Below are 21,586 nucleotides of genomic sequence, written 5' to 3'. Positions count from 1 at the left end.
ACAATCTGGCTTTGCGACGACAGGTGCCTTTTCTGCAGGAGGATGGTCCAGATGACGGTGTTGTGGCAGCTGTGGAGCCTGTGGACTGTGATGAGGAGGAAGCAGAGGAAGAAGACATTGACAACAGGGACTCAATTATCCAGCAATATTTCCAGTGACACACAGGTGAGAACACATTCCTGCCTACTACAAGTACTTTCACACTTCTATCCTCTATCCTGTCTGTCGATTTCAACCAGTATATGGTAAATGAGTTGTACATTTCCATTACGGTTTCACAGGTGTGGTTACCAACGTGTGTCATCTCCTTACATTCCTCATGGACTTGAGATGTGTGACATAAGTATGTTGACATTACATTTGAGAACGGATTTTGTCACTGTCATTGCTAATACACATTTTCAAAATCACAGACTGACTCCAGATTATTTTGTGCTTCAAGGGTGTTTATTGAAGTGCTAAATATTGGAGGGGGTGGTAAAATGGTGAGGGGTGATGGTGGAGGAATGTCCATGGCAGAGTCCATTCTATTACTCTCTCAGGCGCCCTGCCCATATGGGCATAGGAAGTGGAGCTGGGGCAGTTCCAATATGGACAGGGTTACAAAGTGGGACAGTGGGATGACAATCAGGGTGGTCTCATTTCTTGGCGGGGTCTTGGCATCATGCTCTGTCCTGTTCCTGGATCTCAGGGACCCCTTGCGGGGTGGTTCTCCATCTGCAGGGGGTGGGGTGCTGGTGTGGTAGTCCTGTGGCGGTGCCTCCTGTCCACTAGCGCCGGCGGAGGTGGTGGGCAGTTCTTCGTTCATGCTAGTGTCAGGGGCCCCTTGGAGTGCCACGGTGTCCCTCCTGGTGTTAAGTATCTCCTTCAGCACCCGTACGATGGTGCCCAGGGCAGTGCTGATGGTTCTGAGTTCCTCCCTGAAGCCCAAATACTGTTCCTCCTGCAGGCGCTGGGTCTCCTGAAACTTGGCCAGGACCGTTGCCATCATCTCCTGGGAGTGGTGGTAGGCTCACATGATGGAGGAGAGGGCCTCGTGGAGAGTGGGTTCCCTAGGCCTGTCCGCCCCCTGTCGCACAGCAGCGCTCCCAGTTCCCATGTGTTCCTGGGCCTCCGTCCCCTGGACCGTGTGCCCACTACCACTGCCCCCAGGTCCCTGTTGTTGTTGGGGTGGTGGGTTATCCTGGGTTCCCTGTAGTGGTGGACACACAGGTGATTGATGTGTCCTAGGGACGGAGTTATGGGCCCACTGGGTGGGTGCTATGCTGGTGTTACCAGAGGGTGGAAGGTCTGTTGTGGCCTGTGACTGGGTGTGGGGAACCGACTGTCCCGAGGCCCACGATGGTCCGGGCTGGTCATCTGGATCCAGTTGGACAGAGCTGCTGTCATCACTGTGGGCCTCTTCTGTGGGTGGGGTAGAGATGTCTGGACCCTCCTGTCTGGTGGCATTGGGTAGTGGTCCTGCAGGGGTGGAAAAGCATGATTATTGCATCTGTGTGTGTCATGGTGTGCAATGGGTGGGTGAGCGTGTACCCCAGTGCTAGCATTTCTGTGTGGGGGCTTGTGTGATGATGGTTGAGGGGGGTGTTATGGGTATGTACAGTGGGCATGCTTTAGTGAGGGGTGTCCATGCTTTGTTGTGTCATGCAGGGCTTGGGGTTGGGATGGGTGGTTTGTGTTAGTAGTACATATGTGAGGAGTTGGAGTGATAGGGGAGGGGGTGAGGGTGGGGGTCTGTGATAGCATGCAGGTAGGGTGGGGGATATGATAGTTAAGATTTGACTTACCAGAGTCCATTCCTCCACCGACTCCTTCGAGGCCCTCAGGATGCATAATAGCCAAGACCTGCTCCTCCCATGTTGTTAGTTGTGGGGGAGGAGGTGGGGGTCCACCGCCAGTCCGCTGTACCGCGATGTTGTGCCTGGAGACCATGGAAAGCACCTTCCCCCGTAGGTCGTTCCACCTCTTCCTGATGTCGTCCCGATTTCTTGGGTGCTGTCCCACTGCATTGACCCTGTCGACTACTCTTCGCCATAGCTCCATCTTCCTAGCTATGGAGGTGTGCTGCACCTGTGATCCAAATAGCTGTGGCTCTACCCATGCGATTTCCTCCACCATGACCCTGAGCTCCTCCTCCGAGAACCTGGGGGGTCTTTGACGTGCCATGGGGTGGTGTAGGTGATGTGTGGGGTGGCGTATGTGGTGATGAGTGTGGTGATATGTAGTGGTGTGTGGTGTTTTGTGCGTGGAAGTAGTGTGGGTGATGGTGTTGTGTGCCTCTGTATGGTGGGGTTGTCTATGCTGTGCTCTCTCTCTTGCCTTCGGTCGTGAATTGTGGTCGTAGGGGTTTGTGGGTGATGTGGGTGTGTGTTTTATATAGTATTGATTGTGTGGGAGTGGTGTGTGTATGTGTATCAGGTGTGTGTATTTCAAATTGTCCAATGTGATGGTGTTTTGGAGATGTGTGTGTATTTTGAGCGCGGCGGTGTGTACCGCCAATGGAATACCGCGGTTGAAAGACCGACGCGTGGATTCGTGGTTCGTGATAGCATGGGCGTGTTTCTGTTGGCGTGACGGTGGAGGTTTTGTTTTCGCCAGTTTATCACCGACCTTTGGTGTGGCGCACTTGTGTGGGTGTCTGAATTTTGGCGGATTCCGAGCTGTGGGTCATAATAACTGTGGTGGAATTCCGCGGCCGCGGAGGTGTGTTGGCGGTCTTCTGCACGGCGGTAAGCGGCTTTTACCGCCAATGTTGTAATGACCCCCATAGTCTACATCAGTGGCAGTTAAGGAAGTGTCCCATTGTACCTATTGTACCCATTGTGGAAGAAAGGCTTTTGCATTCAGAACGCTAGCCTTTGTGACAGACTCTAAGGCTGGGATTGGGGTTATGAGAATAGTTGGCTTCCCCTTTAGCCAGTGGTCTCTCCTTAATGACAGCCATCTCAACTACAGTCAGTATTTTCTCAGGGGATGCAAAATGCATTTCAGCATTGGAATATAAATATGATGCATATGCAGTCGGCACTGTTACCTTCATTGAATGTGACATAGTTAAAGCCATTGGCATCAGGGATTATCCTGATGACCACATTTATTGTGTTTTCAAATGTGTGTAAGTGTTTTGCTTCAAGCATGTCAGTCTGTAGTGATCTGAGTATTTGTGTGTGTTCTGGTGTCCAATGTTTACTAAAAAAATCTTGACTGCATTACACATAATCAGGTATGTATGTTCTTTCAAAATTGAAGAATCCTAACAAGGATTGTAGTTTTTTTTATGGTATTTGGTGGTTGAAATTGTGCACACTTCTCAAGGAAGTGGTGTGCCAGACTCTTCCCCTCATTTTAAAGCTCCTATCCTAGGAACAAGACACTGAAGAAAGCAATTTTAGTTTTCTTGAAAATTAATTTGTAGCCATGATTAGCAAATCAAAATACAATAGGATCTATTCTGGCTAGGTGTGTGTTTAAGTCATCAAACTTCAGATATGTCATCTACATACGGCAATGCCTCTGGATCAATATCATGTAATACTGATGACACACAGGCAGAGAACATCCCTAAACTGGTTTTATACCCTTGGGAGTTGGCAAAATTGGCGCAGAGAGCCGAGCATGGAAAAAGTGGTAAGATCCCTTGCTTTGAGGTGCTATATTTTGGCAGGAAAAAAACATTGGAAATATCCAAGGTTGCTATGTATTTTTTGCAGACAGTGTTGTTCATTGGTGTCGTACTCTGTGAATTCTGCATTGCAAATGTGCATGTATGGCTGTTTAAATGTCTATAATTTAACACTATTCTATATGAATGATCCGGCTTAACTAAGTGGAACAAGGTGTTGTTCTTGGAAGATAGGCAGGGCTCCATTACTCCCTGACACTCAAGTTGTGATAGTCTCCCTCACAGGAGCTTTTGCTTCATGTTGTATAGGGTACTGTGGTTGTGCTTGTGAGCTGGGTATTTCATGAGGGATTCCTTATCCCAGACCACATAGTTGTGTTAGAGTGCTGGTGCCTGTGCAAGAGCCCAATCTGCAGCATAGGCTTGTTTTACTTGCTCTGGAATGAGAACTGAGAAAGACAATGTAATTACAGCTTCCTCTTTTGTTAGTGTTCTAACAGACTCCTTTGGCCAATCTTTTTTTGCCAGGAGAATGTCATAGCTAAGTGTTAATCTATCCCAGAAAATTACTTTAATAGTACACTTTATGTTCCCCTCAAGCTGTATGTTTTATGTATAAACACCATCTGGAGGGGAGACCCGCTGGTCTGGGGTTTTGACTTCTATGTAGACATTAGTTGCTTTCACATCCAGAAACTCTTGAAGATTCTGGTGAGCTATTGTGACCTCTGCCATGCTGTCTAGCCGAGTCACTGCCCACATCCTGTTCCTCAGTAAGGTTCTCAATATGTGTGACATATTTTGCTGACATTTTCCCAAACTTCTTCTTTTTGAATTGAGAATTTTGTGGAGGACGTTTTTCTTCCTTTTTTATTATTGTGTCAGATGAGCATTGTGAGTCCTTTCTCGGGTTCACATACTCCTTTGTTCTCCATTCTGACTGTCCGTAGGAAAGTGCCATTTTCCTTGGCATGTTACCCCCATTTTTCAAATGAATGTCAGTATGGTTTTGCCTGTCTAACTGGGATCCTGCTGGTCAGGACCCCAGTGCTCATAATTTATGGCCTAATGTGTATGCCTGTGTAGTGCTTAACTGTGTCACTGAGGCTCTGCTAACCAGAACCTCAGTGCTTATGCTCTCTCTGCTTTTAAATTTGTCACTGTTGGCCAGTGACTTCATTTACCAATTTCAATTGGCATATTGGACCCCCCTTATAAGTCCCTAGGATATGGTACCTAGGTACCCAGGGCATTGGGGTTCCAGGAGATCCATATGGGCTGCAGCATTTCTTTTGCCACCCATAAGCAGCACATACAAACCCTTTTACACAGCACTGCCATTGCAGCCTGCATAAAATAGTGCACACACTATTTCACAGCCATTTTCACTGCACTTAAGTATATGTCTAACCTTTACTTGCTGAAGGTTAGGTGCAAAGTTACTAAGTGTGAGGGCACCCTTGCACTAGCAAAGGTGCCCCCACATTGTTCAGGGCCATTTCCCCGGACTTTGTGAGTGCGGGGACGCCATTACACAGGTGCACTAAATATAGGTTAATACCTATATTTAGTTTCACAATGGTAACTCCGAATATGGCCATGTAACATGTCTAAGATCATGGAATTGTCCCCCCATTCCAAATCTGGTATTGGGGAGCCAATTCCATGCAGCCTGGGGGCTCCACTATGGGCCCCAGTACTGCCAAACCAGCTCTCTGAGGTTTGCACTGCAGCTACAGCTGCTACCACCTCACAGACAGGGTTCTACCCTCCTGGGGTCTGGGCAGTCCAGACCCAGAAATGCAGAACAAAGCATTTCCTCTGTTACACCCTCTCCCTTTGGAAATAGGTGTTACAGGCTGGGGAGGGGTAGCCTCCCCCAGCCTCTGGAAATGCTTTGAAGGGCACAGATGTTGCCCTCCTTGCATAAACCAGTCTACACCGGTTCAGGGACCCCTTCTCCCCTGCTCTGGCAGGAAACTGGACAAAGGAAAGGGGAGTGACCACTTTCCTGTCCATCACCACCCCAGGGGTGGTGCCCAGAGCTCCTCCAGTGTGTTCCAGACTTCAGCCACCTTGCTTTGCAAGGTGTGGGGGCACTCTGGAGGGTTCTGAGTGGCCAGTGCCAGCAGGTGACGTCAGAGACCCCTCCTGATAGGTCCTTAGCTGATAAGGTAGCCAATCCCCCTCTCAGGGCTATTTAGGATCTCTCCTGTGGGTTCGCTTCAGATTTTGCTTGCAAGTTTCCTTCAGGAATCTTCTGCAACAACTTGAGACTCCTCTGACCTCGGATCAACCGCAGCCTGCTCCAAGAAATGCTGTAACTGCAACAAAGGGGGTCATTCTGACCCCGGCGGTCTGAGACCGCCGGGGCCAGGGTCGGCGGGAGCACCGCCGACATACCGGCGGTGCCCCGCAGGGCATTCTGACCGCGGCCGTTTGGCCGCCGTCAGATGCGGGAAACCGGCGGTCTCCCGCCGGTTTCCCGCCGGTTTCCCGCCGGTTTCCCGCCGGTTTCCCGCCGGTTTCCCGCCGGTTTCCCGCTGCCCTTGAGAATCCTCCATGGCGGCGGAGCGCGCTCCGCCGCCATGGGGATTCTGACACCCCTTACCGCCATCCTGTTCCTGGCGGGACTCCCGCCAGGAACAGGATGGCGGTAGGGGGTGCCGCGGGGCCCCTGGGGGCCCCTGCAGTGCCCATGCCAATGGCATGGGCACTGCAGGGGCCCCCGTAAGAGGGCCCCACAAAGTATTTCAGTGTCTGCTATCAGACACTGAAATACGCGACGGGTGCCACTGCACCCGTCGCACCTTCCCACTACGCCGGCTCAATTCTGAGCCGGCGTCCTCGTGGGAAGGTTGATTTGCCCTGGGCTGGCGGGCGGCCTTTTGGCGGCCGCCCGCCAGCCCAGGGCAAATCCCAAAATACCCTCAGCGGTATTTTGGTGGGGGAACTTCGGCGGGCGGCCTCCGCCGCCCGCCAAAGTTAGAATCACCCCCAAAGTGTCTACAAGAGACACTTTTCTTCAGCAACCTCAGCTCCAAGTCAGCAACTGCAACAGTTTCCACGGTGTGCATGCTCTGGGGACTCCCTGTCTTCATCCTGCACCAGAAGGGCTGAAGAAATCTCCAGTGGAGTGACAGAGTCACTCCCCTGCTCCAAGCAGGCACCTTCCAAGGTTACAACCAGTACCCTGTGACTCTTCTCACAGTGACAAGCGTGCTCCTAATGACACAGAGGGTGGAAACCATCGACATAGACTGTCCTGAGGTCTGCTGATGCAATTTGGAGGAGGTAATGCCTTGCCTTCCCTGAGAGCGATGGTACCCCTGTGTACTGCATCTTCTTTGCCTCCTTAGGCCTATGTGATCTCTTTGCAAAATTCCTTCATGCACAGCCTGACCCAGGTCCCCAGCACTCCATCCTGTGATGCTCAACTCGCTGAGTTGTTCTCCGGCGGTGTGGGACCTTCTTTTCTTGTGCTGCATCAACTGCATTTGGCTCCTCCTTTGAACCCAGATGTTGTGGCTTCTAGGGGTGATGGCTTGCATCCTTAGGGCTCACTAAAGTGCTGAGAGACCCCTCTTCCTCCTAACACAGAGTTGAGGCCCCCAGGTCCCTCCTGGGTCCATCCGGCACCATTTTGATGCAAAACGCATTTTTGTTGTAGCCAAGGCTTGTTGGTGCCTTCAAACACAAAATCTCATCTGCAACGATCTTCAGGCTGTGGGACATCTTTTGCATCTTGCAGGAACTCACTGGCATCTTCCTAGGGTGCATTTCTGTAGGCTTCAACTAACCAGGACTCTTCTTTTGCACCCTCTTCTGGGTTGGCAGGGGCTCCTGTCCTTCCTGGAACTTCTTTCGACTTCTAAACTTGGTCCCCTTACTTTGCATGTCTTCAGGTCCAATAATCCAGCAGTTGTTCTTTGCAGACTTGGTTGGCTGCTGCAAAATCCCCAAAACGAGGTGTAGTGTGTCCTAAGGAAACTAGCAGTACTTTACTCCTGCTTTTCTGGGCTCTAGGGTGGGGTAATTTACTTAACTTTACTGTATTCTTACTCTCCCGGCAATTCTGCACACACTACACTTGTCTAGGGGGGAATTTTTTATTCAAATTCCACTTTTTTAGTATATGGTTTGTGTTGCAGCTAGACCTATTTTCTCCCATTGCATTCTATAGGATTTCCTACTGTTTGCATTGTTCTATGACTAATTCCTTGTCTAATTTTGGTGTCTAGTGTATATATTGTGTATAATACTTACCTCCAGAAGGAGAATTGTCTCTAAGATATTTTTGGTACTGTCACCCCAAATAAATACCTTTATTTTGGTAACACTGAGTATTGTCTTTACTTGTGTATAAGTACAGCGTAACTATAAGTGGTATTGCATGAGCTTTGCATGTCTCCTAGTTCAGCCTAAGCTGCTCTGCTATTGTACCTCTATCAGCCTAAGCTGCTAGAACACTACTACTTCACTAATAAGGGATAACTGGACCTGGTATAAGGTGTAAGTACCCAAGGTACCCACTACAAACCTGGCCAGCCTCCTACACCGTCCACCTCTCTCAGTACATTTGTCGGATGAGCCTTGAAAGAAATTAAACGGGTGTGTATCAGCATACTGATACCTGTCAGGTTGTTTCAAATGATCACGGTTACCCAAGTTGTATCGCTTTTCAGATCTCTCCGGCTGTGGAAATTCTCACCATGATTTTGTTTTTTCTTTATTACATTTTGGTTCGGCCCAGTGTTTTTAAGAAGACTCTTTTGCTTGTGTGGTATACTCTTTTTCAGAACTACCTTTAAGCTATGGCTTATTGGTCTGGCCCCCAAATTATACTGACCTATACATGTGTAAGTCTCAGCTATTATTTTTGGTAGCTTGCATTCCTGATCTGCTACAGGAACGTGTGTGAGACGTTGGCATATCACCAATGCTGCTGCCTCTCCTTTTATAGTTCCTAAAATAACTGAGGATACTGTGGCAAAATCGCCTCTTAATTTAATCCCCAAATCTGGGCATTTTGAATTTTTTTAGCACTTCCAGTAAGACTGCAAGTGATGATATAACATGAGTTTTGGTGTATATTGCAGCAAAAACTGTGCCTAATTGGCACTGTCATCTATTGAGGGTACCATCCCAGATGCCAAGCACATTGTGAGAATTCAATGTTTATATTGTGGTTCTGTATGAGGAAACCCTGCTTCTACCTGGTTTGTTTTTTGAGCAATACAAAATTAAGTTTCTTCCCGTTTGGTGGGCGCTTTACCAATAATATCATTAATAAACACTGGGTTATTCCCTGGTTTAGCCAATTGTTGTTGGGCAGCTGGAGCAGCCCTTGATGGGACAGCATTTAATGTTCACTTTGTGAACTGTACTAGGCCTCTACAGAGTCTAACTATATTGTATAATGAGCGCAGATCCGCTGCCTGTAAATTTTGTATATTTGGATATGGTATGTTTGCAGCTAGAACTGGACAGGTGGCCCAGTCATCACTGAAGGGACCCAGTATAACGTTTTCAGCAACATGCGGGATGGTGCCTTAAAATCAATTTTAATGTTCCTGATAAGTTAATGGTATTTCTAAATACTTATAAGCTCTATATTGGGCTGGTGTATTAGCCAGCGTGTGTGTGTGGCAAGTGTTTGAATTGGCATCAATTTCAGCAAAAGTGACCCACAAATAACATTTTTTTGTTTTGTACGCATTGTGTACCTCAACCGCGAATGTAACATCTCCACCCTCATTAGGTAGCCCATTTAAAAGTAAATGTTGTGTGACTGCATGTCTACAATTTACTGGAATAACTGCTGGATGTGCCATTTGTAGAAACAGAATTCAAAGAATTGAAATCAAGTGGGGCATCCTCTTAAGAGTTCAAGCTTGAACAACCTACAGACAGATATAGGTACTACCTATACAGCTGAGGAGGATATTTCCCTGAAACCACTGACATATCCATATAAAAATAAACAGGGCACCTTAGCTTACAGGAGAGAACAACTTAGGAGATCTATTAAATAACTACCTGACCTTGATGTATTGGTGGTGCCATGTTATGCGGTTCCTACTTTGGTTATAGGACTGCATGTTTAGGACAACAAAATGAAAAGTGTGGGAGACTGAATCTATCCATGTAAATAATATCTGCAGGCCTAACTCCTGGCTAGCTCACAGTGCCTCATCCAGGCCTCCAAACCACCGGGGTAAAAGGTAATTATGGCAACGTGAACATGACACTCTGACTCCCCAGGGAAGGCGTGGAAAGAGATCATACCCCTTTGTTCATTTACTCATGCACGCTGAGGTGAGACAAAGATGTGAGTAAAGTTTTCAATACATTTATTGAAACAATCGCAATCTGGTATACATTGTCAAATGGTTAATGGTAAGAAGCATACAGTGGCATTTATTTCTTGTACCCTTAAAATTGCAGAAATGATTTACAGCACTATTGACAGGGAGATTGTTAGAAATGTTGTGCCTGGTTGGCTAGGGTAGGCACCTCAGCCATGCAGGGACCATCACTCTAGCCAGGGTGAGTAAGTTACATACCCAAGATAACCCCTGCTCACCCTCTCCGTAGCTTGGCATGAGCAATCAGGCTTATCCCAGAGGCAATGTTTAAAGCATTTGCACTACACACACAACACATGTGACATAACAAATACCCCACAGAGAAAGTAGAGCTCTGTTACACCAGTAGCTGTTCGGTTATCACATAGGTCACTAGTACTCTGCAAATCAGCAGTAGTCAGATCAGCAACTAGTTGCTAGCATTCTACCAGAATAAACAGTTGTCACGTCCTCAGTGTCACCAAAGGGAATGCATGCATCAGAAATCATTATCCACATTATTGCCAAAGAAAAGGCACATAACATAAACCATTCCCTAGCACGTGGATCGTCCTGTCATATTCTCCTTCTCCAGACATCATCCCCTGAGGTAAAAATGCAGCGTAAATGGGGAGAGACAAAGCACCCTAGTGAGCTGGGACTAATCCCAAGGATAGGGCCTACTGCTTGAGAGTGCTGCGTCACTGAGTGCCTCTCAGGGAAAATGCCGAAAGGCAAACAGAAAGGCACTCCTCACTCCCACATCCAGGATAAAAGCTCGGGACGTAGGTCCCAGCACAGAGAACACACCTGCGGATCTCTGCATGGCGGGGAGACTTCCCTGTGTGGAACCCAATGCCTACTCATGAGTAGAGCACCTTCGAGGGAGGCGACTCCACTCCACTTGGCGGGCCGCCTCGAGCAGGTAACCCTCAACCGGCCAGTGCCTTCATCGAGGCATGCTTCCCATCCAATGGGGAGCAGAAGGGTGCACAGCTTCCCATGTCGAAGTAAGCTTCAGCAAGGCCTACTAGTGCAAGGGGTTCGTCCTTCTCTGCACAAAGTCCTCAGACCATGTAGGAAGAAGTTGGCACAGAAACTGAAATAAAAGACAAAGTTTATTAAACCTCATGAGGTGGTACTACAGTTCAAACAGCATCCTTCGGTAATGTTTGAAGTAGCACACTGAACTAAGAGAGCATGGTCCTTTTATACCCACACAGGGGCTAAAAGAAGGTGGTACAATTAGAAAAGCAAGACTTAAATGCATATAAGGTCATATGGAAATGCACAGTCGACAGGTAGGAGGGGCTAACAGTTTTCAAGGACTAGTTGACACATTACTGTCTGTTACTGATTACTAACAGCTGCAGATCTTAGACAGATTTTCAAGAGTAGTTAACAGAAAGGTAGGACAGAGCACATGGCGAGCACATGGCAGCATGTGGCAGAGAGAATGGCTGCCATGAATACAAAATGGATTCCGCGAAATGTTCACAATAGTTGCTAAATACAAGATGTCTTCTGCTAATGCTTAATCTAATCGCTACTGACTTACAACAGACAACCCTTTCAGCATTAGGTGAAGACATTCGTCTTTCTGGGATAATCTAAATATTCATCTTGTATATTTATGCTCATCATTTCAGCTATTTTCTTATCTAACATGTGTTGTGCTTTCATTTTTGTAATATTTCTTTTGGTAGGCATACAAGCAGTAATACACATGGAGCAGAACATTGGACCACACTGAATACAGATACAGCATGTGAAAAATATTGCAATCCTTACACACAGGATAGTCAGTACTTTCCAGTCCCAAGTGGAAACAAGAGCCCAAAACCATCCAGAAAAAGTCCAAGTACCAGTCGCTGTGTGGATTTCTGCAGCAATTTTATGTAATTTAGATATTGCATCATATACTGAAGGTGAGTGATCTGGAATGAAAACGCAGCAACTACTACAGATGATGCGACATGCACCACCTCGATCAGCTAATCTCACATCTAGTACCATACGATTTTGGAGCGCTACAATCCTCGCAATTTGGAGCTCCTCGGTAATATTCCCAAGTGCCAGAGCTACCTGATTGGTAACAGCTTCCACAACCCTAGTCAATCGTGTCACTTTCCTACTGTTTAACGCAGCACCCACAAAGGAGAACAACCCTAAATTAAAATCAACATATTGTTGCAGGCTAGTGTCCGTTTGGTCTACCTCATTTGTACTTATTGTCCTTTTATATCTATTTTTAATAATGTCATTGAACAGTTTAAAATCTCGGTGATATGATGCAGGGGCCAAAAACACAGGGGGCAATAGAAAAGATACATAACACACACCTGACCACCCAACAGGTAGTTGGTAATATCCATAGTTACCACAAACAAAATATGTATTACGTGAAGCTGTAAAACGACTATTATTTACACCCTCAATAGTTAAAATCAAGGTACAATCACTTATCCCCACTGGAATTCGCCCAATGCTACGTATACATAAATCTGCTTTAGTTTTTGTAACAGAAATCACAAATTGTTCTTTCTTGTCAGAGTCTCTTATATTTGTGAAGACATATGGTATTGAAACATTGTCCAGTTGATACTCTTCCCATTCCCATTTAGTTCCTTTGGCTTGGGGATACCCATCTTTATCTTGGTAGCATACTTTATTAAGGCGAAAAAGAAGTCCGCCCTCTGTACGTTTTCCAGATGCATACAAAAGCGTATACCAAGCTTGACAAGAACCATTGTGTGAAAAAGGAAGAGGAATGAAAGGTGTTCCTCCTTTCTTTTGATGAGCAGGTATCATTCCACATACCCAACAGTTACTGGTATTTGTAGCATTATGATTATGATGCAACATCTGAATGAAAGTATTATTGAAGTACGATTGACGGTGCTTCTGCTCCTGATAGGGAAGCGTAAAGTAATAGTGACCTCTGGTACTGGAGTAGTGGCAACAAAAAACTCATGAGCAGGAGCCTTCTTTTCAACAAACCAGGTGATTATTGCTATAACCACCAAAACAACAACAAACCCCATAGTAATGATCAGTTTGTTATTCATTTTAGCAACAGTGATAATCGACCCTTTCAGAAATTAATTAAAAACAATTGTTGGAGCTCTTATCCCTGGGCAGCCGCTGATTTCTTCACCACCGGCCAAGACAGGTGTCACTACTCTAATGCATGGCTGATCCCCCCCCCTTGCCACATTGGCTCTCCGTTTCACTAACCCAGGGCGGTAGCACAACCAGTTTTCTCCAGCACTACGGGGTCTTTCCTCGGTCTCAAATTATATCGCGACACTCCAGAAATCCTATGGTCCGGGAAGAACTCCACAGATTTGTCAGGTGATATAGCACGGCCTTTCTCCGTAGTCAAACTCTCTCGATGATCGGTCAGCAAAGCAGGTTCCACCAAGGTAGGTAGCACTCTCTTGCAGTGAGTACTATGGACCCAATTCTTTCGGTTCGTCACTCGAACTGCTATCCTTGTCGCAAGGAGCACCTGCTCTGGGCCTCGCCACCTTGGTTCCAAGCTGCTTGATCTTTCAAAGGACTTAATCATCACCTGGTCACCAGGTCGGAGTTCATGGCCTTCACCTGTAGATCTGTCAGGAAGTGCTTCTCGAACCTGTTGATGAATAGAAACCAAATTGTCTGTTAACTGTGCCAAATAATCATTCATCAGGACACAAGGTACATCATATACAGAATTTGGATTAGGAACTCCCCAAATGTTCATTGGCCTTCCAAATACTATTTCATAGGGGGTAAGGCCTGATCCAGAGTGTGGCACTGACCTAATAGACAATAATGCCAACGGTAATGCATCCGGCCAAGTTAAAGATGTGGAAGCCTGTATCTTCGCTAACTTCAGCTTCAAAGTAGCATTATACCTTTCCACCAACCCTGCTGATTGTGGGTGGAAAACCGCATGGAACTTTTGTTTGATCCCTAATCGTTTCAGGACATACTTAATAACTTCCCCAACAAAATGAGGTCAGTTATCATTCCATAAAAGTCTGCAAACACCAAACCTAGGGAAAAATTATTTCAAAAGCACCTTTGCTGTGGTAATGGCAGTATTATCCTTTGTGGGGTATGCCTCTATCCATTTACTGAAGGCACATACCACCACCAAGACATACTTTAAATTGTTGCAGCGTTCAAGCTGAATATAATCCATTTGTAGAACTTCGAAAGGTGCAGTTGGTGTAGCAAACCCTCCCGCAGGAGTTTGTGTCCCTTTTCCAGACAGATCAAACAAGACTGTACTACTCTCTTAGCTGTACTGGAAATTTCTGAATGCTCCCAAACTTGCGTAAGCAACTTCGTTGTTGTTGAAGCTCCAACATGTGCCAGCCCATGTACCATCTGAACCATAGGTTGTAAAAAGCTATAGGCAATTTCCATTTATCCATCTGCTTATTCCGCCAACAGCCCTCATCATCCAATTCTCTTTCTTCAGACCATTGCTCACGTTCTTTCACAGAAGCAGATTTTTGTATATCTAATACGTCTTGTCTAGCATTATGCCAACGTTCAGCTTGTAACTTCACTACATACATAGAAGTAGTACTTCGCTGCATCGCATTCTCACGTGCTACGCAGTCCGCAAGGGCATTACTTTGCCCTATCTTATCGGTCACTTTCTTGTGTGCACTACATTTCACAATAGCTAGTTTCTTTGGATATGTCAATGCAGTCAAGAGGTTATGCACTAATTCTCCGTGCATTATCTGCATCCCGTGGGATGTCAGAAAGCCTCTCTCCTTCCAAAGCAAACCAAAATCATGAGCTACTCCAAAAGCATAGCGGCTATCCGTATAAATGTTCACACATAAGTCAGTACTAAGCTCACATTCTCTTGTCAAAGCTATTAGTTCAGCTGTTTGAGCTGACTTCTGTGGTATACGAGCTGTCTCCACTACCGTGTGTATTGTGGAGATTGCATATGCAGCTGAGGTTGTACCGTCTGGCAACTTCAAACAAGACCCATCAACCCACAATTCCCCGTCTACATCTGGAAGGGGCATATCTTGTAAATCAATACAACCCTTTGTCTGTTCTTTGGTAAGGAATATACAAACATGTGTTTCTTGTGAATGAGGCTGAGTCACCGGATATGGCAACAAAGTGGCTGGATTTAGTGTTGCACATCTTTTCAGTGTAATGTGAGGAGCCAGCAATGTCAATTCATATCCTGTCAGGCGAGCGCTAGTTAAATGTTCCGTCTTTGTTTGATTTAAAAGAGCATCAACCGCATGGGGTACTAACACCAACAGCTTATGTGACAAAACTATCCCTTTACTCTGACGTATTGACACAGCTGTTGCGGCAACTGAACGCAAACACCCAGGCAACGCTCGAGCGACAGGATCAAGTACTGCTGAAAAATATGCACAGGGACGCTGATTATCGCCATGTGTCTGTACTAAAACTGACAATGCACATCCATCTTTCTCATGTAAGTAAAGTGCAAAAGGCTTCGTGTAATCTGGAGTACCTAACACTGGTGCTGAACAAAGGGCTTGTTGTAGCTGCTGGAAAGCAGTCCCACATTCATCTCTCCATGGGAGGGGCACTGGAGTATCATTAGTCAAAAGTGCTAGCAAAGGTTTGACAATGTGTGAAAACCCTAATATCCATTGCCTACAAAAAGAAGTAAGACCAAGGAATGCACGAACATCTTTCTGATTAGAGGGTACTGGTGGGTCTAAAATTGCTTGAATACGATCTGATGTAAGCGCACGGCCCTGCTTAGACAAAAGGTACCCTAAATAGGTTACCTTTGGTCTACAATATTGCAATTTATTTCGTGACATTTTATGATGGTGTGAAGCAAGAAAAGAAAGTAAGGACAAAGTGAACTTTTCATATAGCTCAGGGGTATCAGCTGCCAACAAAATATCATCAACATATTGAATGAGAGCCACACCTTCAGGCAAAACAAAATAATCAAGTTGTTGTTTTAACGCTTGACTATAAATACTAGGACTCTCAGTATAGCCTTGAGGAACTCTGCAAAATCTATATGATTGTTTATTCAAAGTAAAACCAAACAAATATCGTCTGACAGGATGAATAGGGATCGAAAAGAAAGCATTCTTCAAGTCTATCACAGAGAACGTAGTTGCTGTCGGGGAAACCAAAGTGTTGGGATGTCAGATACCACAGGATATTGTGGTACCACAATCTTATTGACTTCTCGTAAGTCAATAATGAATCGGTAAATCCTAGTATCAGTATCCTTTTTCAGAATAGGAAGAATCGGACTGTTACAAACATTATACGGAACTTCCTCAACAACTCCAACTGCAATAAGATCATTCACAATTTGTGTGAGTGCTTCTTCGCCCTCCTGTGAAAGTTTGTATTGAGGCAAACATGGCAATACAGCTCCCTCCTTGACAATAATATGTACCGGTGGAATAATCATTTGTCCCACATCAGTATCTGAAGTAGCCCACAAAGTACTAGGGAGTGAAGCTAATGCAATATCCTCTTTAACAAGACAAATTATTTCCATCACAGGATGATTATCATTCAAAATAACACGCACCCCTTCAGGAGAGCATCGTATTGTAGCCCTGAAATACTTAAGCATATCAAGACCCACAATAGTGTCTGGTGTATTTGGAGAAAGCAAAAATGGACATGGAGCAGTAAATTTATCAACATGGAATGCAAGTGGTTGTGACAGTGAGCTAGGGGAAGGTGTTCCATCGAAACCTATTGATGTGATGGTTAAGCCAGACAGGGGAGCCCTTGGAATCAATTGTTTAGACAAGGCGCTACGAGTAGCTCCTGTATGAACCAGAAACTGATCAGTAGAACCCAAAACATGTGCTGTAACATAGGGACCCCTCTGATCTACTGGAACTTCAACTGATTCCTTACCCCATCCTAGCCAATCCTATGCATAAGCAGAATCTTGGAAATCAGGCTGCACATAGTTAGACATCTGGTATTGGTTCTGTCTATCAAAAGTGTTAAACCCATCCTGCCCTCGTACATTAGCATCAACCCTAGCATGATTATTCGTGCTTCTTCTAGGCCCTGAATATCCTGAGTGATTTCTCATTTGTCCCCGACCACGTGAACACTGCTGAACACGTAGTGCTGGACAATCGGCAGCCCAATGTCCAAATTTCTTACAATACGCACACTGATCAACAAACAAATTCGAACGAGTGTAAGAAGAACCATAAGATCCACGTCCACCTTTATCACTACCTCTAAAAGGCAGACCATAAGCTTGAGCCAACATAACCTTCGTCTTTAATTATTTAATCTTTTTTATCCTCGCTACCTTTTGCTTGTAATTCCTGACATTCATAATACTGAGCCATAGTCAAAAGAGAAACCGGAGTAGAGGTAGTCCATGAACTTTCACTAGCTTTTAGACGACTAGCTATTCCTGGTAACAGATTTGCGACATATTTATCGACAAACAAATGTCTGCCCGTATCATCTGACAATAACTGGCAGCTAAAATCATGAAATGCTTCTTCAAAGCGTGTAAAGAAATCAGAGACCAATTCATCTGCCTTTTGCTTACAAGACGCTAAAACAGTCCAATCTATCTTTTTAGGGGGAATAATCATTTTTAACTTAACTAATATGGCTGCGGGAAGATCTAGAATCAACTGATATGGCTTTTTCGCAGGTTCCCTATCCCCGTCCATCTGTTCTAATTCTTTCCATGACGCCCCAAGAACTACACGATCATCAACTTTAAGATCAGTTCTCCACATATCTGGCGGTAATATCAATCTGAAAAATAAATCAATGTCAGCCAAAGTCATAGTACAAGAACTAATTTCTCCCTCAACTTCCTCATAAAAGGCGGCTGGATTTTTCCACGGGTCAGGTAATGCTGTTTTAAGTGCCATTATATCTGCCCTATTCCAAGGAGTATACACCCAATTATACATAAAATAACCCTTAGAATCAACAGAAGTTTTATCATCACTTGTACCCAATCCTTTAGGAGGAACATAAAAAGGCGCGGCCTCCCGCATTGGTTTCGCGTGAACTATCATAGTCTTATCTGTTCCGAAGATGGAAGCTTGCACCACGCCGGTCTGAGATGTCCGTGCAACTAAGTCCACAGCCCTTTTCTCCTCTTGCAAACGGACTGGTAATGCTGTTTTAAGTGCCATTACATCTGCCCTATTCCAATGAGTATACACCCAATTATACATAAAATAACCCTTAGAATCAACAGAAGTTTTATCATCACTTGTACCCAATCCTTTAGGAGGAACATACAAAGGTGCGGCCTCCCGCATTGGTTTCGCGTGAACTATCATAGTCTTATCTGTTCCGAAGATGGAAGCTTGCACCCCGCCGGTCTGAGATGTCTGTGCATCTACGTCCACGGCCCTATTCTCCTCTTGCAAACGGACTGCCACAACACATAATTTCACCAAACGCCTGATTGCATCAGCCACCTGGGAGAAAACAAAAAGACCATCACGCATTTGCTTATGATCCGCTGCTACATCATCGGTCTCTAACTCATCAGAATATTTCCGAAATAGTTCAATAACTTCTGTGCCAAATGCCTCAGTAAAATATAGCTGCTCCTTTTCCGTCCACCCTTTCATGTTGTCTAAAAGTTCAGAAGCAGAGACAACGCTACAAATTGTTTTATGAGCATTAGATCTAAGCTCAGATGCACGGTCAGCAGGCAACATAGAGCGACTGTCTCGTATCTTCTGTTGCTCCGAACCGGAGACCTCAGCTAACTCATGAGGGGCAGAAGGAACGACATACGGAGGTGGAGGGCGATTTAGTAACAAAAAATCATTGCGTGGTTTATTAAGTATAGGATAGAGAGGTTGCCTAACAGTGTATTGGCCAGTTACCTGTAATTTACGTTCTTTCTCTTCTAGCTCCTTTAAGTCATTTATTTATTTATTTCTCATTTCCAATGTTTCACATATACATTCTTCCGCTGCTCTTTCTCAAGCAAGGCTTGCTCACGCTTCACTCGTCCACGCACTTCTTTCTCCCACATTCGTACATAGTCAAACATATCTTGTCTAGACCTTCACTTACACATACATTGTTCCACATACTCAATCTTTTGCAAATCAAATGACCCAGGCATAGGCCAGCGTAACTCAGGATCCGCACGAGTGTATTTATTCCATAATGTGCTGTACATTAAAGAAGAAAGACCATGTTTAACATACATATCTCTATTGGGTGTCCCCTCCGGGGGTGCCGGTTGCGATTCTTCCAGTCTCAAATTGGTACCATTACAAAAGCAACACATCCTACGAAGTGCGTTAAAAACAGGCATGCCAAAAATAGTGCAGAATATGCAATATTATAATCAAAGTAGCACTTAAGGTGCTGTTCAAATCAAAATTAAATTGGAGAAAATTCTCTCATTACCTGCCTATATAAATTGCAATTTATATATCAATTCAAAGGACACAAATTGACTAGTCACCCAAAACACGAGAGCCACAGTAAGTGGTTCTAAACTTCATTACCAAACACAGGCATCAAAACCCACAGCAAGTGCCGTAAAACGGCTGTTACCAATCACAGGGCGTCCAGGTTCCAACTGCCAAGTTCTAAAATCGACCAAATGGTCACTGCATGACGAATTAACAAAAAGGATCTCAGTCGAGGACCGGCGCCACCTGGATGGTCAAATCAGAAAGAAGAGAAAAATGCTGTGGTTGCCAAGACTCGGGTCTCCTCAGGCATTGATTGTCCGCAGCGAGATCCCAATCCTTTGTCGCGACCAATCCGTCGGGCGTCCGAGTCGCCGATGAGTCCCTGTTCGGGCGCCAATTTGTCGAAGTAAGCCTCAGCAAGGCCTACTAGTGCAAGGGGTTCGCCCTTCTCTGCACAAAGTCCTCAGACCATATAGGAAGAAGTTGGCACAGAAACTGAAATAAAAGACAAAGGGCCTGATTCTAATGTTGGCGGGCGGCGGGAGCCGCCCGCCAAGCTACCGCCGCTGAATGACCGCACCGCGGTCAAAAGACCGCGGCGGCCATTTAGACATTTCCTCTGGGCCGGCGGGCGCTCTCCAAAAGAGCGCCCGCCGGCCCAGAGGAAATGCCCCTGCAACGAGGATGCCGGCTCAGAATTGAGCCGGCGGAGTTGCAGGGGTGCGACGGGTGCAGTTTGCACCCGTCGCGTATTTCAGTGTCTGCTTAGCAGACACTGAAATACTTTGCGGGGCCCTCTTACGGGGGCCCCTGCCGTGCCCATGCCATTGGCATGGGCACAGCAGGGGCCCCCAGGGGCCCCGCGGCACCCCCTACCGCCATCCTGTTCCTGGCGGGCGAACCGCCAGGAACAGGATGGCGGTAGGGGGTGTCAGAATCCCCCATGGTGGCGCAGCAAGCTGCGCCGCCATGGGGGATTCAAAGGGCAGCGGTAAACCGGCGGGAGACCGCCGGTTTGCCTCTTCTGACCGCGGCCGAAGCGCCGCGGTCAGAATGAACTGCGGGGCACCGCCGGCCTGTCGGCGGTGCTCCCGCCGACCCTGGCCCCGGCGGTCTTAGACCGCCGGGGTCAGAATGACCCCCAAAGTTTATTAAACCTCATGAGGTGGTACTACAGTTCAAACAGCACCCTTCGGTAATGTTTGAAGTAGCACACTGAATTAAGAGAGCATGGTCCTTTTATACCCACGCAGGGACTAAAAGAAGGTGGTACAATTATAGAAGCAAGACTTATATACATATAAGGTCATATGGAAATTCACAGTCGACAGGCAGGAGGGGCTAACAGTTTTCAAGGACTAGTTGACACATTACTGTCTTTTACTGATTACTAACAGCTGCAGATCTTACTGGGCATGAGCGAAAGTGGGAGATGCTAAATATAACTTGTCACTAGACAAATTTTCAAGAGTAGTTAACAGAAAGGTAGGACAGAGCACATGGCGAGCACATGGCAGCATGTGGCAGAGAAAATGGCTGCCATGAATACAAAATGGATTCCGAGAAATGTTCACAATAGTTGCTAAATACAAGATGTCTTCTGCTAATGCTTAATCTAAACGCTACTGACTTACAACACCCATGGCCCGAGAGACCACGCAACTCCCCTTCCAGTAGTGTGGCCTGGCAGGGCGAACCTCCTGACTCTGGACCTCGCGCTTCACACGTGCACACCTTCTGGGACTCTCAGGCCTCTAGCTGTATCTTTCTCGCGGCTCGGGCCATGGCGGTGACTCCTCAGGAGTGGATGCCTGCCTGTGCCCGGGAGGCTTGTATATGAGAGAGGCAGTGCTCACAGTAGTGAGAAAATAAATAGCCTATTTGTCTCTACTAGGACATGTAGTACATAAAGACATATGCCCTGCCCTTTACATACACAGCACCCTGCCCATAAGGCTAGCCAGGGCCTACCATAGGGGAGACATATATCTAGTAAATGGGGAGTTCCAGGCCTGGCAAGTAAATTTAGATCCCAAATCCCTGAGGCAGTGAACTGCACATGCAGACCCTGCAGTGGTAGGTCTGAGACAGGTTTGAAAGGCTCCTTCTATGGGCAGTGCAAGCTGTGCTGCAGGCCCGGTAGTAGCACTTAATTTACAGGCCCTGGGTATAAGGGATACCACTGTACAATG

This window comes from Pleurodeles waltl, chromosome 10 (assembly GCF_031143425.1).
Source record: "Pleurodeles waltl isolate 20211129_DDA chromosome 10, aPleWal1.hap1.20221129, whole genome shotgun sequence".
Taxonomy (NCBI): Eukaryota; Metazoa; Chordata; class Amphibia; order Caudata; family Salamandridae; genus Pleurodeles; species Pleurodeles waltl.
This window is presented reverse-complemented; position numbering follows the sequence as displayed.